Source organism: Stegodyphus dumicola, chromosome 1 (genome assembly GCF_044657685.1).
Source record: "Stegodyphus dumicola isolate Sdum_Otavi_A_Nest chromosome 1, ASM4465768v1".
NCBI classification, from domain to species: Eukaryota; Metazoa; Arthropoda; class Arachnida; order Araneae; family Eresidae; genus Stegodyphus; species Stegodyphus dumicola.
The window spans coordinates 224026503-224054193 of NC_140768.1; the positions used below are offsets into that span (position 1 = coordinate 224026503).

Consider the following 27691-nt stretch of genomic DNA (forward strand, 5'->3'; position numbering starts at 1 on the left):
TAATTGTTTTTCAGTCCTCTTCATCTCAAGCACAAGACTTTTTCAATTAAGTATATTATATTTTCTTTTCCTTTGGTTTAACTCCAGTTTACTTTTACTTTAGATGCTTTAAGTTTATTTTACTTTAATCCTGCAGCTATAGCGCAGGACATGTATAAAAAATTAATTTTTAAATTTTACCTCTTATTAAGTTTCTTTATATATATAAATATAATGATAGTACAATTTTGGAAGCATTTATGTAAGAACGTTCAGATATAGATGCGCAGAAATACTGATGGTGTAGATACTTGATACTTAAGAGTGTCCATCCATTTTGAAGAAAAAACAGACCAGCCGGATTAAATTCCATATTTATTCAAATCCACATTTGTGGCTACAATTCACTTAGTACTTCAATCGTGACTATTTCCAGAACAATTTTAATACTGTAGCGAGAGAAGCGAACAAGAGAAGTTGTTGCAACAGCGTCTTAACAGGATGAAAGAAGAGAAGAGAGAGAGTGTCGTAGTAGTCATACAGAGAAAGAAGGGAGGGAGTCAAAAGGTTTTGGTTTGCAGTTTGATGGGGGCAAGAGATATCTGCATTAAGCGTTACGTAAGATAGCGTGATTAATTCAATGACACAGTTTAGACTTTTAGAGCTGTTTTTAAATCAGAGAAAGGAAATCTGAATTTAAAAAAATAAAAGAGGTTATAGCCAAACAAGTTTAGAAGTTTGCTTTCATATTTTTTATCTTAAACATTCCCTCTTTCAAAAAGAAAAAGGTGGAGCGATAGCGAAGCATTAGAGCAGCAAATATGAGAAATAAAATTGGGAAAATACCAAACATAAAATTAACTTTTGAACAATTGAAAAATTATAAATCGTAAAATTTTGAATTCAATAATAATCTTAAGCACTACATTTTTTTTAAATAATTACACATTTTTAAAGTCCTATTAAGATTTGAGTCCAATCTGTAAAACGTTCTTGTTTCTGGATCATTCACATCACAATTTTGATACTTCAGGGAAGGATTTCCAAACATTTTTACACACCATATCACAACTATAAAATTTTTATATACCCATTAACTATTACGAAGAGTCATAAATCTTAAAATAATTTTACACCATACTAATTTTCACATTTATAAGTAATATTTTATCAATTTATAATAGCATGATTGAAATTATACAGTGAATGGACAAAAATATGGAAACACCTTGTGAAATGCATGTTTGAAAAGAAAGATTGATTTTAATGAAATATGTAGGTGGCGCTGGCGTTTTTGACTACTGGCGCCACCTATACAACTTCGTAAATGTGCTAAACAGTTCAGTTGTTGTCGGAGTACTGTTATGTGAGGTTGTCATTGCATTATGTCAGAGTTAACAGACTTCGAACGTGGGCAAATTGTTGGAACACGTATGGTTGGTGCTTCCGTAAGCAAGGTAGCCGAGGTGTTTAGTGTTTCAAGAGGTACTGTATCGAAGATTTATTCCGCATATTTGAAAAGCGGAAAAACATCATCTGCTAAATCACAGCGCGGACGAAAGTGTGTCCTGAGTGATCGTGACAGACGATCATTAAGGGCAATTGTGACGAAAAATAAGAAGACCACAGCTGCAAAAGTTACTGCTGAAATGAATGTTGTGTTACCGAACCCTGTGAGTACCAAAACAATTAGAAGGGAGCTTCATAAACAGGGAATTGCTGGCCGTGCTGCAATTGAGAAGCCATTCATCAGTGATGCTAATGCCCGTAACAGGAAAAGGTGGTGTTTAAGTCATAAAGCCTGGACTATAGAGCAGTGGAAGCGAGTAATATGGTCTGGCGAGTCTTCTTTCACATTGTTTCCCACTTCTGGCCGAGTTTACGTCTGGAGAACGCCATCTCAAGCCTATAATACAGACTGCTTGTTGCCAAGAGTGAAACATGGGGGGGGGGTCTGTTATGGTTTGTTCAGCCATATCGTGGTTCTCTGCTAGCCCCATGATAACTGTGTCAGGGCACATGACTGCCAAGACTTATGTGAACATTTTGGCAGATCAAATTCATCCCATGGTACAAACTTTGTTCCCCGATGGTGATGGTGTCTTCCAAGACGACAAAGCCCCTGTTCACACAACTCACATTGTCCAGGATTGGTTTTCTGAGCACGAGGATGAGTTGTCCCATCTTCCCTGGCCACCACAGTCACCAGACCTGAATATTATCGAACCTTTGTGGTCTACATTGGAACGGAAAGTGCATACTCGTTATTCACCGCCAACATCGTTATCTGAACTTGCCACCGGTTTGCAGGAAGAATGGTATAATATTCCCTTGGCAAACATACAGGAACTGTATTTATCCATTCCGAGAAGACTGCAAGCTGTTTTGGATGCCAACGGGTTTCCTACAGCATATTAAGCAAAGAAACATGTTTTTTTAAAGATGTTTCCATATTTTTGTTCAACCCCTGTAGTTTTCACTTTTATTACTACATTTTACAATTTTCTCATTTTACAGGAGTTTTCTCGCTCAGGTTCGTAGCCTGTCAACTAAAAACAAATGTAATAAAAACAAGAAAGTGACGGAGCAGCGTCGATGCGTAATAGCTATATAGGATAGATCGTAGATCCATATTGAAGAAGAAGAATTTTGATTGCGTAGTATGCTAATATGTTGACTTCGTAATATCCTAAAAAACTTGGCAGTCGAGGCAGCTATAATTAAGTTTTTATTTGCAACTGATATTTATGGCCACAGTTCGCTTGGCACTCTAGTCGTGCCTATTCAAGAACATTTACATTTTTGATATTATAACGACAGGAAGCGAGCCTAGCAAAATTGCGTACAAGCACTGCACAGAAGCTAAAGTGCGTAATTATTCAATATGAAAGCACACAAAGAGAAAGGTTTTCGTTTGAGTTAAAAGTTTCAGTTCCCAATTATTACGTCATCAGCGCTGCGCAGGCCATGCGAAATGGAATGATCTAGAAATGACGCAATCCAGAGAAGTTATTGCAATTTTAAAAACAGAAAGGGAGAATTAAAAGGTTACCGTTAGTTTAAATTATAATTTTGATTTACATATTTTTTATCTTACATATATATTTAAATTAGAAAAAATATATCTAATAAAGACTTAAGAACATTTCCTGCGCATAATGCTGTTAAGATGTAATTTGTAAATATCTATTAAGTTAAAATTAAAATTAATCAGGCAAAAGAAAAACAAGTATGAAAATAAACAATATATTATTAATTGAGCAAATTAAAAGTATTGCAAATATAATTGAAGTAATTTGTAATTTTAAAAAATTAATTAAAAATGGCATCAAAATAATATTTGCTATATCACATAAATTAAAATATAGGGGTATACATTAGAAAAATGTTGAAAAAACTGTATTATCATCTTTAGACTCTTAATTTATATGATATAGCAAATATTATTTTGATTGCATTTTTAGTTTTTAATTATTTCTTTAATATCAATTCACTCCATTTACAATTCCAATATCTCTAATTTGCTCAATTGATAATTATATTGTTTATTTTCTTACTTTTTTTACCTGTTTAGTTTTAATTTTAACTTTATATATAAAGTTCAAATTTAATAAACACTAACTAGTTAAAATTAGTATCTTAGTATCTATTAAAATTAGTAAAGTAGTAAAAATTAGTAAATTAGTATCTAGTAAATTTTAACTAGTTAAATACCTAGTTAAAATTTAATAAGTACTAATTTTAATAAATATTTACAGTTCTATTCTTCTTATGATGGCATTTCTTTCTAAAAAAGGAATAGAATGACTAAGCAGTCCGGTCCTTGTCACATAAAACAATAATACAATAACTTTATTCCTGTAGAGAATAGCTTTATACCAGAGTTATTTGAAAAAAAAAACTTTGTGCGGTAGATAAGCTATGTATATGGATGTATATAAAGTTTCTCCTATGGAAGCCTTAAGGGTCTCATTCAGGAAACAGCCACACAGAATTCCGAGGAAGCCACTTGAAGATGAAGAAACCTCAAACAATAACCGAAAAACGGTTTTCCATCCACGCAGATACGCTTCCATTAGACTCTGATGCGGGAGAAGTAGCGTATCCCCGAATAGAAAAGATAGGGGAAGAGAGGTATTCTCCTATCTAACCGACCTTTCTATCTTGGTCTTTTCGTTTTAGAAAGCATCCCTCGGCGAATTTATGACGCTTTTCTCGAGAGCTCAGCATCGCAGTTTGGCAAGGTTTTGAATCGCTGCGGGGGTTAGCTCAAGTTGAGTGGGGAATATGTACCATATTAATTGTACATCGTGCATGTTTTGCCCTCTTGATTAATTGAAGAGAATACCCGTTTTTCCTCACTATACGTACAGTGCAAAAATGAATGAAGATACTCTTAATTATCTATAGTAGTTCTCTAAATTCTTACATGTTCTCTTCTGTAAAGGAATGTTTGTTAAATCTACATGATTTTATTAAAAGTCGTTTAAGCGATTAAATTAATATTTTGCAGAACAGATGTATATTCTGGCTTGCTTTATAATTAAGATACTAATTAAAATTAAGAAATTCAAAGTTTATTTATTTTAAAATTAAGTAACTAAATGTCTATTACGGCTAATTATACTACTAACCATACATATTACGTAAGGTATACTTATACATCTAAGATACGTTTATGTGATATGCTTAAACCCAATTATCTATGTCCCCTGAAGTTGTTAGCGGCTTAGTAATTAAAAAATCAGTGCTGTTCTTATCATAAATGTGATAAAGCCAATTCAAATAATGATGGACGAACATGACAGCCCTGGCAATCTAAAAAATGCTTTCCTTGTAGTGGTTTGGTCTCTTAAACAAGACCCCAATTTTTAACAGCTCAGCAAAGAATGTGTGCAGTTGTCAGTTCTGTCTCCGATCAGTTATCGTAGTTTCTGTAGGTTTTACTACCCTCCCTGCCAATTTTCAGTGCTCTATCATGGCCAGTTCTAAGCCTGGCTATGGTTTTAGTTATAAGTCGATGTCCACTGATGTTACAGAGCTGGTGCTTTATTGGAATTGAATGTCCCTCCCATTTACTTTTGGCCACGGCATTTGCGTCCGAGAGGGTGACATTTACGTTATTATTATTGTTGAGATTTCGAGCTTCTTTTGCCAGTTTATATGAGTTCTCGTTACCTGTGATGCTAACATATGCTGACAACCATTGTAAAATGAAGACCTTATATAGCTTTTAGAGCTCATTTATGCGATTATTAAAATCAATGAAGACTAGTAAATCTATTGCCAATAGATTCAGACTGAATTAAGTTGGCGAATTTTCATGCTTTTGCTATTGTGTGACTTGAACACAAACCAGCTTTAATGGAATTATATAAATTTAACAGAAAATCATCAGCAGCGGTAATCCTATTAACAACGATAGGCCTGTCTGATGGTTTGTTTGTACTGGTAATTTGGTCCAGAGCTCCACTTTGGTGAACGGGCTAGCTGCATGAGCGTTTTTGTGTTTTTCCTCATGTGTAACGAGTATACAAACCAGCTTCCCTTAGAAAGTTCTCCACGAAGACATCACTCCTCTTAGATAGCCCTCGTGAGTTTTGCTGTCAGTCAAAAATTTCACCTTTCTAATGAAGGTGAAATTTTTGAATTACATTCCTTTCAATAAAATTGTTTAAATGTTTGTTTTTTATCATCGATATCATCTGTATTTCCCTCAGAATTTCATTAACGAAAAAAGGGTTACAGGAATAGGCTTTCATATGATCTATTGTATATAAAATTTTAATACGAACTAGTTTATTTAGAAAAGTCTCACGCATTTTTTGCGTAGCAGACACATCTCGAATGTTTGAATACTTTGCAATAACTATATTTCCAACCTAAATTAGACAACTTTTACACGTGTTTTGCACAGTCGTATCCTTTCCCTATCCAAGGCGGTTTAATTTACTTTTCTTCTTCGTAACCTTATTAAAAGAAAGGGCTTATAAATTAAAAATCATGCTTTTAGCCAAAGCAGGAATATTGTGAAGCACAGCAGTACTACTTTACCAAGGCAAAAATGTATCAAGAAAAAAAAAAAAAAAAAAAAAAAAAATGCGTGAGAAATTTAAATTTGTATTTAATTATTTTCACAGCACTTTGATGAAACATTTTGTTTGCTTTCCCATTCCTTGATGCTGCACAATACACTGCAAGGCAGACATAGTATCTCCCAATCCTCTCTTGATGATTAAGGCTATACCTATAAGAGAAAGGAAGGATATATAGCACTAGGAAGGAAGGACCTATAAGCACTTTTTTTTCTTTATTTGAAGTTCAGAATTTAAGCGTAAGGTGCATTTGCCCCTCGCTCCCTATTTTAACTTCGCTAATTTTTTCTTGTCCTTTATGCTTGATCAGATAGCCTGGCTCAGCAAAAGTAGGCGGCCAGTGCAAATCTTATTAAAAATCTAGTTATAATAATCTAGTGCTGATAAGGACCACGTGTTTCTGTGACTCCTTTATTTTCTTCTTTCTAAGTATTTCTTTCTCCTGATGAGGAGGGACCATTAGCTGCCCTCGAAATCGATTGAGTGTTTCATTATACCTACGCTAAATACAAGGTTGTTTTTACGATTTTTATTGTCACATTAGCGTGTTTCTCTTCTACTCTAGAAAGGAAGGTATCATGAAAATGTACACTGCAGAACATAGAACACTAGTTATTAGTCTAAAAGAGGCTATTATAAGTAAATAACCAAAAGAGCCCAAATGGGAAATTTCGTGTAAGCTCAATGTAAACTACGAATCATTTTTTTCAATTTGTTGCTACCAAATATTATTTCTTTCTAAAATCTAGAGCCGTCAGATTTTGAATAAAATAGTACTCCATCCGACCATGTGCACCTGGAACCCCGAATTTTGTATTTCGAATTTGTTTTATTACCTGTTTCATATTTTGTAAAACTTTAACGAATTTTTAATTAACAGCCTGAACGATTTCAAAGCCAGCAATGGTAACACTGCATGGAAAAAAAAAAAAAAACACATTTTCGTTTCCAAAGCGCGAGACTGTGTATCCAAAATTCTAAAGATATGCTGTTTTTAAATATTTTGTGATACTGCTATTTAATTGAATTTTATGGGGTTTAAGTGTGAAGAACGTGACATTTGATAAATAAAGTTAACACACAGAACGTTAGAAAAACGCCCCTTTGGACGTAATATAAAATCTAAAAGCTTTTCAGATTTTAATTTTTTTTAATGTAGATCTTTATTTGTTACAAAATTTGCAGTTTAGCATTCGTGTGGAAGAGCCGAAACTAACGATCATTTTGCTGTCTCTTCATGTGGACAATGCTGCCCAGGGTGCATGAGAAGAGGCGAGTGAATTACAATCACAAGAAAAACGAAGTTCCATCCCAGTTTATCTAAAGAATATCCACAGGGCACAGATCCGAGAGTCTCGCACGTTTTTCCCCTCAGTCAGTAAAATGGTTAGTGAAGCTAACTGCTGTACTAGTGCGCTGGGATTCAATTCTCGGAGATAGCATGGATGTCTGTAAGCTGCGTCTGTACGGTAAGAGAGTACTCAAGATACATGACGAGACGGAAGTCCTCTCGAGAGGTTGTGGGAGGGAAAGAAGGCTAAGTGATCTTGGGATCGCCCCGACCAGGGTGTTCTTCCTCAAAATTTGGAAGGAACTTCATAGCTAGTGAGGCGAGTCTATACGTGTATGACCCATAGTAAAATTCTGGTGTCCTGCCTACTTCTACCAGAACCTGTACAACACCTTTAGTTTGAAATTTCAGCTTTGCTATTTTACTACCTGCAAGCGGCGGAGTGTTGCTTGTAAGCACTGATAGTGTCTTCTATTTAAATTTAAATTAAATAAAAAGGTTATTTAAAATCTTCTTAAGACTTTTTTTGTAGTATTTCAAGCGAAGCGGTAATTTGCTTGTCAGTTTAATGGAGTTTTAAAGTTTTGGTTTCCGTTTAATGGGGTTTTAAGTATTTCCCCCCTAATGGGGATCTCTAGCCATTATAAGCGTTGACCAGTAGTACTAAGGCCGGAAGTGGTGGCCACTTTATTACGGAGGCGCCTAGTAGGTGAGCCATCATTACCTCCTATAAAGGCAGAGACAATACATTCATGCCGTCTCCGGGATTGGATCTGAAGGATTTTGATTTAATTTTTCACATTTGGGACCCTATAGTGCCTGATTAAATTTAGTGCCTGATTAAAGGCAAAATTATAAATAACTTACAAAACTGAAGAGGAAAAAATGGGAAATTAGGAGAAAAAAACTTTAAACCGATCTAAAATAAAAATAACGTGTTCTTTACATTCCACTTAATATTTTCTACTGCTTTGAACTAAATTTTGAAACGAAAAAGAAAAGGGGAATCTGAAAGCGTTCAGATTTTAGCGATGGCCCAAAAGGGGTGCCTTAAAGTTTAATACTTGTTCATTAATAAGCATTACCGACAGAGATGGCCCAATGGAATACCGAACTATTTTATAGGATATTAGATGAATATGTATTAAGACTAACATGAGAAGGTTTATATATCTTCTGTAAAAATGTGTAATCTAATTCTATAAGAATATTGAATATTTAATTAGATATATCATGAATTAAATTCAATTTTATTTAAATCAATCAGATTAAAAATTAAAACAATAATATTTTTAAGATAGACATCTATTGCTTTTAAATAATTTAGTTTGCTAGTTAATAGCAGACAGATTAAATACGGAAGAATAATAGCTTTTTCAGCAGCAGACTCGAAAGAAAAGTGAAACAACGTAATGGACCATCGCATTTCGAGTTTAATAGCCTTTTCGAGATAATCATGTTTTTAATTCTAAATATACTGCATATGATGTGTCCCATTGCTAATGTTTTTTACGCAGTAATTATCGGAAACGTCTCCATACAAATCTAAACACGTGTCTGTACACGATGTTTCGTACCTTCCTCTTCAGAAAGATTAGTAAGGTCTATGGAATACGAGTGATGATTCGTTGACAGTGAGCGCTGTAAATTTCGTTGCTCTGCAGCGTTGGGAATTCTGTACATACATTAGCATATTTTAGTTGAATATTAAAACTTTGTCTCCGTCAAAGCTATAATTTAATTATTATCCAATTAACATGTCAGAAACTGAGGTGGTGTAACCTGCAATTTATAACTCAGTTGTTTTATAGATGAGCCAAATACAATAAAGAAATGCTTAATTTACTCTATAATTTAGTTTCATACTAACAGCCACAAACAGAAATGTGAACTATGTTTTTGTGGAAACGAAAGCGAACTAAATATATTTGACTAATAATGAAATTCTTTATCATGTTCTTTAGGCATATCGTGGTCAATGCTACATATGAATAAAAGATTGATTTCAAGGTTAACCATATTTCAACGCTCAAGTTCTAAACCACTTTACAGTTGAGACACTTCAGGTAGCTGAAGCAAATTTCAATTTGACTGTCAACACTCCTTACTATGGAACTTTTCTTAATAAATCAACAAATGTCTTCTTCTTCTAATTTTCTTTTAATTTTTTTTTCTTTTGGTTTACTTTCTTTTAGTTTTAGTTTAGTTTTTAGCTAGTTTGTCTTAAGAAGTCGCTCCCCGACGGCATCTTTCCTTTTAGTCAGACAGCCTTCGAGTGCTTTGCCATAGTCAAATAAACCAAACTAACTACCTTTATCAAAATAATTGTTTAATAAAAACCATGAAGTTTGGACTAATTGCTAACATTAACAAAATATGGTGTTAAGTTCTAATCTGAATAATCGTTTTGCAAATATTATTTCTCCGGGAATGTACAGAGATTTATAGACAAGGAATGTTAAAAAATTTTAAACCATAATAAAAATTATAAATTGAATAAAATGCTATAGATGCATAAGAAATGGAAAGAAACTATAAATCTTTTAGAAGGTCCATTTTTTGTCTTACTAATGACAATTATATGCGTTTAAAACTGCAATTTAACTATTCGATATAGTACACTAGTTTTCAGATTTACAGGTAGTAAATTTAGTTTGGCCAGATAGAAGGTCGATCATTTTGACAGCATAAATGCAAGTTCGAAAACTGCTGCAATTATTCATAGTGTACTTTAAAACATTGCTTACTTCATGACGGACAGGCCCACCAGAGACTGAAGAGTAAAGTCGCTCAGCCGCTGATACTTCGGTCTGAACGGGCTGACTGCATGGGCATTTTCCTGGTTTTCCTCATTTTTTATGTGTATACGATTCAGTTTTCCTTAGAACGCACCCCTTTCAAATAGACCTTGAATGCTTTGCGATGATAAAATAAGCCTAAATCAAAAAATTGTTTTTAAGTTTTTAATTTTATCATATCCTTGTTTCGGAGAATACTTAAATTATGAAACCCTGAAACTATGTTGATATCGAGGAGTAGAATATAGTAAAAAAACAGGTTAGGATAGAATTTTCATGTACATGTACATAATTATGCAGTTTTGTCATGTATTAAAGGAGTAAGGAGTTTGAATGTATCACTTTGACTGATCTGAAATTTTGCTGTGAGAAACGAGAACAATTGCTAAAATTAATCGCTTTATAATGAAGCTTATAAAAAGTTCTGATCTGGACACCACATGACTTTCTTGTAAGGCCTATTAAAATTAGAGTTTCTACACAGAAGTAAACAATTTGGACAGCGTGCAGGAAGACGAAATTCCCGGTGCACAAAATTGAAAGTGATTTTTCGACAAACACTGATCAAAAAAGCACTTAAGTTAAAGCACCGACTGACTGAATTCACTAGTCCACTATACGTTTCAAATGTAAACAAACGGCGGCCTCGTTGGACTTAGCCCCACTATTAAATTGTTGATAATTCTACAACTATTGCATGCATATTTACTAAAGGCATAAAAACCTTAACCGGAATATAAGTACAACATACTTCAGCCACTTTTAAAGCAGCAAATGCATAATCTACCAACCAGTAAAACAATGCAAATATAAATTTGTTGCGGCCGATTGCAACGAAAATGTAGATTCACATCTACATGTTAAAGCAGTCCAATATATAAAATTTCAACGTTCTACAGCTACTCGTTTTTGAGTTATGCTAGATGCATACACATGAACACACTTATAGACGACACGAAAAAAATCCCTTTTGTATCTATAATAAATCTATTTTACAATACGTTTGGGAAAAAAGACACTTTTATTCTGTCCATACGTACAGACGTCCTGCAGAGAATATTTCAAATGTATTCGGGAACTGCCAAAACTGATATTTCTGTTGAAATATTATACCCGAAATTTTTGCGCGGTTACAATATTTCCTTTACTTTTTACAAGGAAATAAAAAGGATTAAACTATGAAAGCCTTTGCTGTTACAACCAAAATGAGACTTTGATTCGCCTTTGTACAGCACAAATTTTTAGCAAAAAAATATATTTTGATAAAACAGTATAATGAATTTAGTGCAACCGAAATAGCACATTCACGAGACAAATATAAAATTAATCTGCACAAATGAAGTAATTACTATAGCTTCGATATCGAGAGAAGTATTCTTTATTGCAAATGCATATACACATGCACTCGAAACTATATATTTTAAAGGAGATGAATCTAAACTAGTACTTCATAGCTCTGGTTGAGTTCATATGGAGTCCTAGGTGCAAAACTTTTGTAGACCTTCTCCAATATCCCACAAACACTTATTTGTTTCTAATTTTTAAGATTAAAAATAAAAATATAGCTTTCTTATGTTGGTATTTTTATTCATGTGAAAGGAATGAACTTTTAACTGATACTTATTTTTTTCCTTATAGTTAAATATAAGAAATTTTACTAATAATAGTTTAACCATGTGGTTTGATTACAGTTAGATTTAGGATTCCTGCAATTGAATGTCAGATTCTCGTGTGTCAAGGTTGGAAATAAGTACATTCTGGGTATATTTGCAGTAATCTGAGCAATTACCCTATTCTGTTCGTTGAATTCATACGATTTAATAATAACTTCTTAAAACTGTTATTTTATTAATAACTTAAGATACATAAATTGCATTAACGTTTTAAATCAATGTTTGTAAATTAGAGTTAAGAGAAATTTTGCAGATAATATTTCTTTTTAGTTCCTTGTACGAAGTAAAAGAAGTATTGTCATCGCGAAAATTTTCCGGTATCATGTTTCAACCGAAATATACATTTTCACAGCTCCCGAATCCATTTGGAAGATTTTTTTGTGGGACGTTTGTCGACGTTCTAAATTAGTCATAAAGGAGTTATACAAGAGAGCTATAGAAAGAGTAGCAGTATATTCAAGCTCAAACCTGGTGGCACCCACCCTCCAACGTATTGCATTATTAGCTATGACCAAAAGCTACAAAACAGCATCAACATCGTCATTACAAATAATAGCGGGGTTAATCCCATTAGATATCAAACTAGATTTTGAATGTGCAGTACAAAGAACTAAAAGAGGTTGGACGGATTTTAACTTCGATGAAATTCAATCTCCAGAGATGAAATAGACTTCCAAATGAATAGATGGTATGGACACCCAGTTAAGATTAAAATTTTCCACTGGGACGATAAACCTCCAGTCAATAAAATATTTGAAATATACACAGATATACACTAAGAACGACGACGGAACGGGTGCAGGTTTCTGCACTTTCTGTAATGGGAAACTGAAAATAAGAATACTCGTTTCAATTAGACAAAAATTGTTCGGTGTACCAAGCCGGTGTCCGCCGATAACATCGCGGACGAAAATGTCGCGGAGGAAACAACGCATGGCGAAAACGTCGTGCTACAAAACATCGTGGGAGAAAACATCGCAAAGAGAAAACATCGCACTTCTAAAACATCGTGGTACAAAATAACGTCGTCGAAAATTAAGCGGTTCAAAAACTTCGCAGTTTAAAAACATCGTCGTCGAAAATATCGTGGTAAAAAATAAAGTATCTACAAAACATCGCATGACGATAACATCGCAGAAACGCTTTTTTCAGGCTTTAATAACTGTAAATGGATACTCTCATAATGATTTGTGAACGCAAGATGGAAAGATGAATAATTTTTATTAACTAATAAATTTTTGCTGATAAAGTAAAAAGGAAACTTAAGCATAAAAAATTAATGCAACTTATAGCACTTAATAGAATTTTAAACCGACATAGTTAACTAACAAAGGCTATTAATAAATTGTTTCTTATGAAGTTTTTACTGGTAATTTTCCATGAAAAGTACAATCTAAAAAATATTAGAAAAAGAAAGGCAAGTAACTACATGAACTTATTTATAAAAAAATTGCTTTTATAAAATAAAAAAACTTTATTAGCTAGCATTTATTAGTTAATAAAAAATATGAAATTAAAAATTATCGATCTTTCCATCTTGCGCTCACAAATCATTATAGTAATATCCATTTACAGTTATTAAAGCCTGAAAAAAGCGTGTTTGCGATGTTATCGTCATGCGATCATTTGTAGATACTTTATTTTTTACCACGATATTTTCGACGACGATATTTTTAAACTGCGAAGTTTTCGAACCGCTTTACTTTCGACAACGATATTTTGTACCACGATGTTTTAGAAGTGCGATATTTTCTCTTTGCGATGTTTTCTCCCACGATGTTTTGTAGCACGACGTTTTCACCTTGCGTTGTTTCCTCCGCGATGTTTTTGCTGCGATGTTTTCGGCTGTAACTACCAAGCCGAAATTCAAGCAATAATGAAATCAGCTTTAATATTGCTTAAGTCGCACAAAATGTCGGCAGATATCTATACCGACAGCCAAGTCGTATTGAAATCGGTGAAGAAATATGACATCTACAACCAATATATTATCGATGTTAAAAAGCTTATCTGATACCAAAGCTAAGCTACATTGGATTAGGGATCATCAAGGTTCCTTAGGAAATGAAGAAGCCGATGATTTAGCTAAAAGGGGCTTATACTCTTTGGTAAAAGTAAAATGTAAACTACCGTTGAGTTATTTAGCAATAATAGCCAAGGAGAAAGACCTTGAAATCTGGCAAAAACGATGGCAGGAGGAGGAAACTGGTAGAACCACTTACAGAATTCTACCAAAAGTCTCAGAAAATGGCATTATTGTGACTTTTTCCTCAATCAAGTTCTCACTAATCATGGTGCATTTTCCTCATATATCAACAGATTTAAGCTGAAAGATTCCATATGCAAGAGTCAATGTGGCTTAACAACAGCAGATGCCATTCACGTGGTAGTGGAATGCCGAAGCGTTGATTCAAAACGTAAAGAACTTCTTCCTCAAACCTTAACTTCTGACCTATCATGTAAACTTGTTACTAATGATAAAGGTAGAAAATTTTTGTCATGGAATTTATTTATGTTAATGAAGGATTGTTATGTTTAAACTTATGTCTGTATAACCGACTCTTTAATATGTTTGAAACTTTTAATAACTGCATTAAGTAAAATCTATCTTTAGATTAAAAATTGTTATTTGCATATTTTAATACTTGTATTTCTGTATCTTCAAACGTAATTGTGAAAATATATGATTACTTATTTCCTATGTTAGAAAATTTATAACTGTACAATGAATGAAACACAAATGTGAATTTTCTTTCAATTCCCTTATCCAGTGCTTGAACGTAATGAATCTTTGTATAATGTTATATTAAGGATTGTCTGATTTGGATCATTGTAAATAGCTTTTAATAAAGATGTTGGTGAAGCCAATACATCTTCTAATTAGATGCCATCAAAATTTATTGCTAGGATTCCAAAATTTTCTGACTTAGAAACTCTTTAGCATATTGCTGGAAAATAAGATTTCATAATTTAGCCAACGGCTCAGTTGATACTTCTGCTCTGAGGTGATATTCCATTTTTATGTTGTATGTGCGGACAGAATAAAAAACTCTTTTTTCCAAAACGGATTGTAAAATTGATTTAAGATAGATTCAAAAGAGACTTTTTTTTCGTACATACGCATTCATGTATGTACGTATCTCTCATAACTCAGAAACAATTAGCCTTAAAGCATTAAAATGTTATACGTGGGCTGTTATAATATTTAACTGCGCACCTCCCTTTTTTATTGCAGTCAGAAGTAAAACGTATATTATAGAGATATACCCATTCCTTTACCTTTAAAGTTCTTACGCAAACTTTATATTTGCAATCGCTGGTATTATACGTAAAATTACAGAAGAATTTGAAATGAGAAAAATATTCACGTTTTGGAAATGTCAGATTAAAAAAAAAAAAAAAAAAAAAAAAAAAAAAAAAAAAAAAAAAAAAAAAAAACTTATTTTCGACAAATAACGAAATCTAACTTCGATGCGATCTCCTAGTTCCTACTTATATTTGGGAAATGCGATCTCCTAGTTCCTACTTATATTTGGGAAATGCGATCTCCTAGTTTCTACTTATATTTGGGAAAGTTTTATACTTAAGAAAAAAATAAAATTATAAGAAGCTTGACTCTTGTGCGACAAAAATTGATCGGGATATTTAATTTCAAAATTTGCAATTTTTGACATCATTTTCAGCTTGCCTTAAGCGATTTGTTAATTAAGTTAGAATAATTCGGAGGTGCTCTAAAAAACTGTGTATAATTTAATAGACGTACAAGGAAGTCACATGGTGTCCACATAAGATATTTCTCCTTTTGCATTTAGAGTGTTTAAATTAATATGAAATGTTATTAGATGCGAATAGATTTTTTAACTATACATTTTTATATTAATAAATTTTTATGGATATATCTCATTTTATAAGATAAAAAATGGTAATTTTTAATTGAAAAATGTAACGTACATTAATTGAAAAAGAATGAAGAATCTTTGCTTTGCAAAATCATAATTCAAATTGGTCTATGAACACCATTCTTTTCTATGTACACAACCCCTCATTGCATTATCCGCTGACTGCCAGTGTCCAGATGCTCAGCTGAAGATATTTTACGACACTGCTGTGTTGTCTATATCGGGGTAAAAGGCAGAAAAAGAAGGAAAAAAGTGTATATTAGGTTGTCGTCTTTTACTGACTCGATTTGAGTCACTCCTATGTTGGTGTGTTACTTATATTAGCCACTCGCGGTATATTTCTCGGCTGTGTTTTGTTATCGGCCTGGAGCAGATAATAGAAGGAATACAACTCAGCCCGTTCGCTTCTCGAATTGCTGCAGAGTAATCCGCCAACAAAGTGAAGGAGAAGTGGGGAGCAGAAGGAATGGGTTTTAGCTTTTAGAGTAAAAGCGAAGAGAATAAATATGTCAGCTACCGTGGGTAGAAGTGATATTGAAATATTGGAAGAGCTTCTTCAAATGGCCTGGGAGTGGTTGGACATTGGGTAAAAGGACAGGCAATGTTTCGGGTTGTTAAGTTAAGGCTTCGCAAACGTATCTAGAATCTACAGCAAACTATCGCATTTTGAGATAGACTTGTTCACTACGACTGCAGGTCACAATCATAATAACCGGTATTAAATTAAGTGCTGCTTATGTGTCTCAAATATATGTGACGCTTTATAAAGGATATTAAAAAAACTTACTCTTATTTTAAATAATTGGCTCAATTATCGTACATACATTAAAACTATTGTCTCGTTTAATTTCACTCTGTAATTTGAAATCTGTTCTTATTATTTCAAATATGAGGAAGAGGTTCTTAAAGAAGTTTTAATAAGAAGGTTTTAAGTTCTTCTTCTTTAAGCAGTTATAACAATAACTTTCAACAAGTCATGTATAGAAACAAATAATGCAGTTCATGAACATTGGCCTTTCTAAGCACGCAAAAATTGTTTCACAGCAAATCGAACCGAATAAAGAGTCGACAAAATATGTAGAAATCTTTCTGAAATGTTTTTGATTTAACAAATCCCGTAAATCCGGTAACAAATCCTATGATAATGATCGAAAGCATATTTTATCGTTCTTTGACTAAGTTATAAAATTGGAGTTTTTCATTATCAGTGATAAGTAAAAGAGAGTCCGAGGAAGATGGGATTCAATTTTTTAAACAAATTTAAAATTGTAATAAAAAAGTGAAATATACATCAATAATTGTCATTGATTATTCTTTTTTAAGCGACACTGCAAGTAATTATGGGGTACAGACTCTTTAAACATCAAAATGGCAATAATTTTATCTTTTTTAACAACTTCAAATTACACTCTTTTTAACTTTTCCAGTAACATGGCTTAAAATAAAGCTTAATCATTTTAAAGAGTGCTATTTATAAAGGTAAATAGTGTTCGGCGGGCTCCTTTCTGCATCTGCTAGCAACATAATGGCGCACCGATAAGCGAGGTTTGAAAACAACGCATTTCTTTCTGTACAAGCCACGTGCTCCTTTTATCTCATTTAATGTGAGCCAAATGAGGCGTTCGTGGCTGTGAGTCATATCTCTCCTACTTGGCATGTATAAAAGAATAGAAAGTTCTTAAACTTTGTTGCAAAATATCCTTCTTATTAAAAAGTTCCTCCTTCCCAAGATTCATGATTTTCGTTAATTGTCAGTAAATGTTTTAAATAAAATTAATGAAGTTTAAACAAAATAATTTTTGTTGCATTCTGCTTAAAGGAACACAAAGGAGAATCAGTTTGAAACAAAACTACTCCAGTATATTACTGTAATTTATTCTAATCCTTAAAAAGTTTTTAAAGTTCTGAAATCATAATTTAACACATAAAAAAAGGCTTATCATAATTTTTTTTTTAAATTCAAAAGTAAAAAATGTTGCAAAACATTTGAAAAAATTCTGTACATAACGTATAGCATTAGAAATGGTTTTTAATAATTACAGCAAATCTGCATAAAAATTAGCAGTAGCTATATTACAAAAGAAGAGATAGACAGGACCCACATCGGAAGGCGCCCGGTTCTGAGGAGAGAGATATTTGCCTTAGAGGCAAAATAATGAGATATTGACTTTTTACGTTATATATTCACAGAGTCCTGTTCTGTTTGTATAATGCTTGTCTTAGTCTATGCCATTGGAAATAAACAAAAAATACAAATTGAACATGTTTTATAATTAAACATAAAATTATTAAAATAAAACAAATGTGTAAATTATTAAGAAATGTTTTCAAATCACTCAACTTATTAGTCGATAAACAGACTGAAAAAAGCTGAAGACAAATTAAAAGTCTTACTTTTCGCAGAATGACAGCATACTGAGAACCTGTTTATGGTGAATACGCGTGGAAAACAATCTCCCCACCTACAGTTTTGTGCATTGTATAATAAATACATTATTCTTAAATCCTCTGTTTACAAAAAAATTTTTTGTTCTTTTGTTTGTTTCTGAATCCATATTTTATGGAAGAATATTTGCCAGAGACTCAAGGAGGTTGGATTTCTACTTCCACCCTATTTTTAAGGAAACCATCTCTGCATTTAGGGGGGTCTCCCACAGCTCTCTTCCCTACCACCAAACTACACAAGAAGACTTTCTGCTCACCATGTATTCAGAGTGCTCCATGCCGCAAACACACTATAATTTACAAACACGCATGCCTCTCCGGGATTCGAACTCCGGTGCGATAGTCAGGTTCTTCGGTACGATAGTCAGGGTCACTAACCAATATCTCATCTGGGCGGCTTTGCAGATCAATAACAGACTGAGTCAATTTGAAAGAAAACCTTTAGAAACCTGTGCCTTGCTAAATAGTAGAATTCTGAGAATGGGTTACCTGCGGAGGTCATGGACAGTAAACTGAAGACTATACAGTGGCGAAAGACTGCTTTACAATTAGTTCCATTTTTCTCATCCATCAACTTGGCCATGGATTTGCATGTTAAATTAAAATAATATACCTCATTTGAGGTATATTTATTGCAATATAATGCGGTTAGTTTACTTCAGTAGTCTTTAAACTATTGTTTATGTGAGTATCGTTTGCTTCATTTTATTGTTGCAAACAGCGTAAATTCCTTTTGTTTTTCTTCTTTTAGTTTTGAACTTTATGTGTGGCAACAAGATAATTGATTGATAGAATTGTGTTTGTGACAGCCATGTAGAATGGCTCGCTTATTTTGAATCAATTATTTCGCATCGCTGACAAGTGTAATAAAATAAAAGTGTAGGAATACAGTCCATTTGTTGATTGATTATAGTTTGTGAAACATATTAAGTTTAAGAACATCTATTGTTGGTCAAAAGTCTAGCCGGAGAGCTAGTGAAGATAGTGACTGTTCTAAGTGTATTCTAACAACGCAAATTTGCATATGGTTTGTGAAAATTATCCACTTTGTGAGGTAAGTGGATTTTGAACAAAAATTCGTTTAATTTGTTGTTAAATTTTAAGAACAATGTTGTAATACAACATAGAATTCGATTTCATTTTAATAATAGTGTTAAGTGATTTAAGAACAATTTCTGTTTTGGAATTGATCAATTATGAGTGAACTTATAACTTTTAAAACAAAAAGAGCGGTCTTACGCAGGAGTGTTACTAATTATGTAAAGAAAATTGAAACTATTTTAACTGCAGATGAAATTAATTTAATAGAACTAGAGGAATGTGTCGAATTATTGAAACAAAAAGAAACTGAGTTAAGGAAGCTTGATTCTGAAATCGAAAGTTTAATTACAGATACTAAAGAATTAGAAAACGAAATAGATAATGTTCAGGAGTACACAGATAAAATTTATTTCTGGAAATTTAAAGGTGAAAAAATATTAAAAAATCAAAATAATAAAAATAATTCTAATAGTGTAATTTCAGAACAGGTTCTTGACAATATTAAATTACCCAAGTTAACATTACCGACTTTTGGTGGTAATATTACAGAATGGATAGCTTTTAAAGATCTTTTCAGTGCTTGTGTAAGAAATAATACAAATTTATCTAATGCTCAAAAATTGCAGTATTTGAAGGCTTCGTTGAAAGGTGAAGCATATCGCATTATTCAAACCATTCAAATTTCGGATTGTAATTTTGAAATAGCATGGAATCTGTTAGACGAAAGATATTCAAATAAGAGAGAACAAATTTTTGCATATATTAAACGTTTTTTAAGTTTACCAACTATTCAAAATGAATCAGCATTGGCTATTTTAAATTTAGTTGACAATATTAATGAAATAATTCGTTCTTTAGAAGTATTGAATCAACCCATTGATAATTTTGGTGACACTTTAATGACTTATTTAATTTTGCAAAAATTAGACCCTGCTACAAAATTATGGTGGGAACGTCAGTTAAAATCTAATGAAATTCCAAAACTTACGACTTTAATTGAATTCCTAAAAAACTATGCAAGAACACTTCAAAATAGCAAATCAACAAGTAATAAGGTACCTAAATCTGTGTTTCAAAATAAGAATAATGTTCTGGTTGCTACTTTGGGTTGTGGTTATTGTAAACAAGATCATAGTTTAGCCAAATGTTCGAAATTTCTAAATTTATCGGTTCAGCAAAGGATAGATTTTGTAAAATTTAATCGTTACTGTTTTAATTGTTTATCTAATATGCACTTGCTCAAAAAATGCAAGAGTTTAAATACATGTCAACATTGCTTTAAGAAGCATCACAGTATTTTGCACATTGTAAATAATTCAAAGAATAAAACTCAGTTAAACAGTATATCTCCGCCTACGCAATCTATCATTAAAAGAGATGAATTAACGAGTCCTAAGGACGTTTCAGCCACAGTTTGTGCCTCTCATTATGATTCGAATGCAAAAGGTAATCAAACCAGTCACATTTTATTGTGTACTGCTTTAATAAAAGTTCAAAATTCTGAACAACAGTTTGTGAAGTGTAGATGTTTATGTGACACTGGATCTCAGAGATCATTTATTTCAAGGGATTGTGTGAAGAAATTAGAATTACGAGTGAAAGATAATTCCACTTCTGTATCATGTCTAGGAGAATTTAATACTATAAGTAATGGGGAAGTCGATTTAGTATTCACTTCTCATTTTAAAAGTGATATTCGTGTATCAACATCAGCGTTTGTACTGGACAAGGTGACAGATAACATTCCCTATGTATCTTTGCCATCAATCATCTTCGATAACTTCAGTGATTTACAATTAGCTGATCCATTATTTTACAAGTCACAACCAGTTGACATTTTATTTGGAGTAAATGTATTTCTGCATTTAATGACGGGAGAAATTGTCAAACGTGGTCCTGATCTACCATTTGCTCTAAATTCGAGGTTGGGATGGATAATTTCGGGTACTACAAATTTTGAATCTACAAATTTTGAGCCAGTATATGTAAATCATTTGAATACAAACACAGATGAGTTAGTAAATTCTTTCTGGGAGTTAGAAAAGTTTCCAAATGTACAACCTTTAACAAATGAAGAAAAACTTTGTAAAGAACATTTTAAAAACTCGCATTTTAGAGACACATCAGGTCGTTATTCAGTTGCATTACCATTCAAACATAATAGAGATATTCTAGGTGACTCCCGTGAAATGGCGTACAGAAGATTTCAATACTTGGAGAAGAGACTTATCTATGAAAAAAATTTACAACCAGTATATTCAGTTTATGAAAGAGTACTTTTCACTAGAACACGTAGAATTAGTGCCAGGCACAGATTATGAATTAGAGAATAAACACTATTATATCCCACATCACTTTGTGTTGAAGGACTCTAGCTTAACAACAAAATTGAGAGTTGTTTTCGATGCGAGCGCTAAAACAACCACAGGTGTTTCTTTAAATGATACACTAATGATAGGCCCAAAAATACAAGATGACTTAATTTGTATTTTACTAAGATTTAGACTTCATAACATTGCAATAACCGCTGATATTAAAATGATGTACAGACAGATAAAGGTTCATGAAAAAGATAGAGATTTTTCAGAGAATATTATGGAGAGATAGCCCATATAAACAAATACAAGTTTGTCGTTTGAAAACAGTTACATATGGAACTGCAGCTGCTCCATATCTTGCAACCAAAGTGTTGAGTCAGTTAGCGATTGATGAAGGATTGAACTTTCCAAAGGCAAAGAATAAAGTTTTAAGAGATTTTTATGTTGATGATATGTTAACTGGTGTAAAAGATAGTTCGGAAGGTATTGCATTGATAGACGAATTGCAACATCTGCTAAAAAGGGGTGGCTTTGAGCTTCACAAATGGTCGACAAGTGAACCGTCGTTGTTATAAACCTCTGGCTTAACAAACACAGATAGTGACAATATTCATCGTGTAATAGAAGACAAACCATTGAAAGTTCTGGGATTGGAATGGCATCCGGACAATGATGAATTCAAATGTAATGTCGGTGTAATAGAGTATCAAAGTGTTCCGACTAAAAGAATTATTTTGTCATTCATAGCAAAACTATTCGATCCATTGGGGTGGATAGCTCCGTTTGTAATTCTCGCTAAAATGATCCTTCAGCAATTGTGGAAATTACAGTTATCATGGGATGATCCTGTAACAGAAGAGATTGATCGAAATTGGAGAAATCTATGTAGAGAAGTTAAACTTTTGAATTCTATAAATATACCTAGGAAAATTCTGCTACCTGATTATTTTCGATGTGAACTTCACGGATTTTGTGATGCGTCTGAAAGAGGTTATGCAGCAGTTATTTATATCAAAACTTGCAATAACTCTGACATTAATGTTAAACTCGTAACAGCTAAAACTCGTGTAGCACCATTAAAATCTATTACGATTCCAAGACTGGAATTATGTGCAGCAGTGTTATTGGCACGCTTGATTCAGTGTGTAAAAGCTGCATTAGTTATAAATTTTGATTTAGTGCAAGCTTGGAGTGATTCACAAATCGTGTTGTCATGGCTAAGGTCAGATCCTAAAAAATGGCAAGTATTCGTATCCAATAGAGTTTCTGAAATACAATCCATCTTACCACCTGAGAACTGGAGTCATGTTGATGGAAAGGAAAATCCAGCTGATTGTGCTTCACGTGGATTATTTCCTGCAGAACTATTATCTCATCAATTGTGGTGGAATGGTCCTTCTTGGTTAAAGTGCAGTGAGATTGCCTTATCTGAAAATATTCTTATAGATGAAGAGGCATTACCAGATGCACGTAAAACAGTCTCATTTGTAGTTTCTGAACCTGTACAGGAACTTGCTATTATATCAAATATATCTTCATTTCCAAAGTTACAACGCATATTTGCTTGGATATTAAGATTCATATCGAATTCTAAAGTAGCATATCTAGAAAGAAATACGTCTTTTTTATCTAGTAATGAAATTCGAGCTGCAACTTTCTGTATTGTCCGAATAATACAGCGATTTCACTTTTTTAAAGAAATTCAATGTTTGGAGTTGGGAAAGGACTTACCTACAAACAGCAACCTCCTTAGCTTGTGTCCAATTTTAGATGACAACAAAGTGTTACGTGTAGGAGGAAGACTGAAAAATGCGCAACTATCACAAAATGAAAAACATCCAATCTTATTACCTTCAAACACAATCTGACAGAAATCATAATTAGACACTTTCATGTCAAATATCTGCATGCAGCACCGGAACTTCTTCTATCTTTAATTAGACAGCAATTTTGGATCATAGCTGCTAGATCTGCTATCCGAAAAGTAGTGAAATCTTGTATTACGTGTTGTAAATTTAGAGCTAAAACTGCAAGTCAAATAATGGCTGATCTACCGGAATCTAGAGTAACACAATCGCGACCATTTCATCGAATTGGAATAGATTTTTCTGGACCGTTCATGATTAAACATCGTGCAGGACGTGGACAAAAATCATTTAAATATTACGTATGCTTATTTGTGTGTTTTGTAATCAAGGCAGTACATCTTGAAGTGGTAGAAGATTTGTCAACAAAGGCATTTTTAAGTGCATTGAAACGATTTATTGCAAGAAGAGGGAAACCATTTGAGATTTATAGTGACTGCGGTACTAACTTTAAAGGTGCAGGCAAAGAAATCAGAAAATGTTTTTTGCAATGTAAGCAAAATCAAGAAATTCACAAATTTTTGTCTTTAGAGGAAATAAAATGGATATTCAACCCGCCATCATCTCCCCATTTTGGTGGACTATGGGAATCGGCAGTAAAGTCAATGAAATTACATCTAAAAAGGACTGTTGGTGATACTGTGCTGACCTATCCGGAATTTCAGACCTTGATAGCGCAGGTTGAGGCTTGTCTCAACTCTAGGCCATTGTGTCCAACATCGGCTAATCCAAATGATTTAACTGCATTAACACCTGGTCATTTCCTAATAGGAACGTCTTTAACTGCCATACCTGAACCAGACCTAAATTATAGTTCCTTCAATCACATTGACAGATGGCATGTGAGACAGTTTATTTTTCAGCACTTCTGGAAAAGATGGAGTCGAGAATACCTGTCTCAGCTTCAACAAAGACCTAAATGGCAAAAAAGTCAAAACAATTTAGAAGTCAATGACTTAGTCCTCATCAAAGAAGACAACCTTCCGCCTCTTAAATGGAGGTTAGGGAGAATAATTTCTGTTCATCCGGGCTCAGATCATAGAGTCAGAGTTAGTATTAAAACTGGTCATGGTGTCATAAAACGACCAGTCGTGAAATTGTGTCCTCTTTCTATTCAGACTAAAATCTATGAACTGCTTTGCATATAATATTTTGTATTATTTTTCTTATGTTTATCTTTATTACAGACTAAGAAGTTTCAAAATGCTCCAACTGTTGAAATCCCCTGGGATTTCAACGAGGGCCAGGATGTTTATGTGAGTATCGTTTGCTTCATTTTATTGTTGCAAACAGCGTAAATTCCTTTTGTTTTTCTTCTTTTAGTTTTGAACTTTATGTGTGGCAACAAGATAATTGATTGATAGAATTGTGTTTGTGACAGCCATGTAGAATGGCTCGCTTATTTTGAATCAATTATTTCGCATCGCTGACAAGTGTAATAAAATAAAAGTCTAGGAATACAGTCCATTTGTTGATTGATTATAGTTTGTGAAACATATTAAGTTTAAGAACAACTATGTTCCGCGGAACCTCGGAGTTCCGCGAGTTAAAATAAAAATGCGAAAAGGAAATTATAAAGCCCTCACATTAGTTTAATACTGTTCATTAACTAAAAAGTATAAAGATACATTTAGTTATCTTTGGAAATTAATCAAAAGCTTCACTGCTGATGTCAAGTTACGGAAGTCGACAGTACGCAGCTGTCGACTTCCGTAACTTGACATCAGCAGTGAATTATTTCAACAACACACTTCTTTTCCTACAACGCATTTTTTTTCCTACAACGCATTGTGAGAGTAGCTCTGATTTTTCGATTCTTCAGTCGATATGTAAGCAAAAGTGCTTCTCACACAGCTATGAATATTTTAATGCCATTCGATTTGGTTTGGTTTATTTTATGGACGGCTTTATAAAGAAAACAAGCTCGTATACACTTAACTAATCCAGAAGTCACGAAAACGCCCATGCGGTCAGCCTGTTCGCCTGGAATCGAAATCGAGTAGGCATTACTAGTATTCAGCGCCTGTACCGCTCGATCGCCGGTGGGCTTTTTAATACTGTTCGGAACAATGTATTTAAGTGAAAAATCTTTCTTAGCATATGTGGCAGAAAAAACAAAATACAGAAAAGAATTAAATGCAGAACATGAAAAACGACTGCAGGTAATATCAATAGAACTAGATTTTCATAGTTTTTTTTAATAAAAAAAAATGCAAGCACTTGGCAATGCAAAGATAAGCGACACCTGAAGTACGAGTTAATGCTATTGAGTAAATTATGTTAACTTCATCTTAAAATTTTTAATAAAAGAAACTTTTTTCTTTAATTTTGTTTACATAAAGTACCTGTAACATATCAATCGATTTCAAATATTATTTTCAGATATATTTTTCTAAAACAGGATGCCGGTTCCATGAAAAAATCTTACATTTTTAAGAGTTCCTTCAAACGATAGAGTTTGAATACCACTGCATTAGTTTTATGTGATATGTCCAATTAACTCACTCTATATATCTGGAATTTCAGTTTTCAGCACATTATCTGTTCTTTTTGTTTCTGTTGTTAGCTTTTAGTTTTGTTCCTGTTTTTGTTGCTTTTGCTTCTGTTGGTAAATTTTTTGCGTTTTTCTTTTCGCCTTTAATTTAAATAACATAAAATTACAAGGTATTTCTCCCGCCTTCCTAGCGTGCCTTCTTGGTGTAGTGGTTCTGCACGCTGGACCGGTATTCAAGATGTCCGAGGTTCGATTCCCGGCGAAGGCGATTGCATACTTTTCATCTTTCCTGCTTCCAAAATACCTAATGTCTACAAAATGTCATAGAAGAACAATACGTACTTTGTAAGAAAAAATATTAAATGAATTTAAATTAAGACACGAAAAATCGCCTTGTCATGTTTAACAAATACGTAACCTGTAAATGCTAAATAAATGGAAAAGTAACTGAGTACTGTGTCACTGTTTTCTGTTGGTTTATCCATTGTTCACCTCTTATTTTTGAAAACGGATTAAATAAACATTATGAAGTTATGTCATTCAAATGTTATCTCAAAATTACCGTCAACAGAAATTCGATGGATTTTAGGCAAATGAAAAGTATTTTAAAGTTTAATTTTGATTAAAAAAGTATGTTTTATATTTGATTTTACTGAAATTGAGATATTTTTAAGTGTAATCATTGTTGAAATAAAATACGGTTTAGGAAGGAATATAAATTCCGCCATTTGATTACAATAAATGCGTATCTGGCTACAGAATTAAGCAATACAATTACCTGGGTATTTGAAGCATCTAGATGGCCTATGGTCTAATTAATCTAAATATCTGTATTTTGACTATTTATATATTAATTTAGCTATATTTTGAAAATTTATTGAATTAAAATGCGGAAGAGGTATCAAAAACCCCAGTGGACGAAAAAAATTTATTGTTAATAATTCTTCGCACTTTAATTTGTTTGCTTATTGCTGATACATTTTTAATTATATTGGGAATTTTTTTTAAGTTCACTGGCCAAGTCACTCCGAACATTTTCAAATCGTTCTGTAAGCATAATCTAGGGCCATCAAATGTAGGGCAAGAGAAAATCAAATGTTCCACATCCTGAGGAACTCTTTTTGAACATTCACATAAATTGTTTGATCGTAGATTAAAACGAAACAGATAACTTGCAAATTTACCGTGACCAGATAAAAACTGAGACACTTTAAAATTTAACGAGAGGAAAGACTCGGAATTCAGTCTATGGTAAATAGAAGGAAGGAACTTTTTGGTGACTTCAGCATTACAAGATGAAATGTATTCCTCATTCCACATAGCTGAAAGCTTTTTATAATGAAAGGACTTCCAATAACTCTTTGGAATGCTAATGTTGATATCAATGGGTAAATTTAAGGCATCTTTAGCTAAGAAATCAGCTCTTTCATTTCCGTAGAAACCATGATGAGCACGCACATAAGCAAAGCAGATATCAATACCTCTAATTCTAAGTGAACTAACAGTTACTAGGGTTTCGATAACTAATTTATCGCAGCTGGTAATACTGTTCAAAAGTTGAAGAGAAGAAAGAGAATCAGAACAAATAAGGTACTTTGAGGATGTTGTCCCATGATCCTGGATCCATTTGACGACAAGATAAATGCACAGAAGTTCTGCTTGAAAAACTGTACATTCATTCCGTATACGGTGTCTAAGAAAACAAATCTCGAAATGGCCTTCAAAAAGAACAAATGCAAGGCCAACCTTGTTGTTCATCTTGCTGCCATCTGTAAAGAAAACCATATGAAAAC

At 33.1% G+C, this 27691-nt stretch overlaps 1 long non-coding RNA gene across 1 annotated transcript in view; it reads left to right on the forward strand.

Moving 5' to 3' along the window:
* The window catches only part of LOC146999482 (uncharacterized), a 46617-nt gene extending 20274 nt beyond the window's left edge, over positions 1–26343 (forward strand). Inside the window, exons 2-3 of the long non-coding RNA XR_015039733.1 lie at positions 24592–24660; positions 26090–26343. This is a non-coding gene — a long non-coding RNA (uncharacterized LOC146999482). The remainder of the gene's footprint in view (positions 1–24591; positions 24661–26089) is intronic.
* The last annotated feature ends 1348 nt before the right edge of the window (positions 26344–27691 follow it).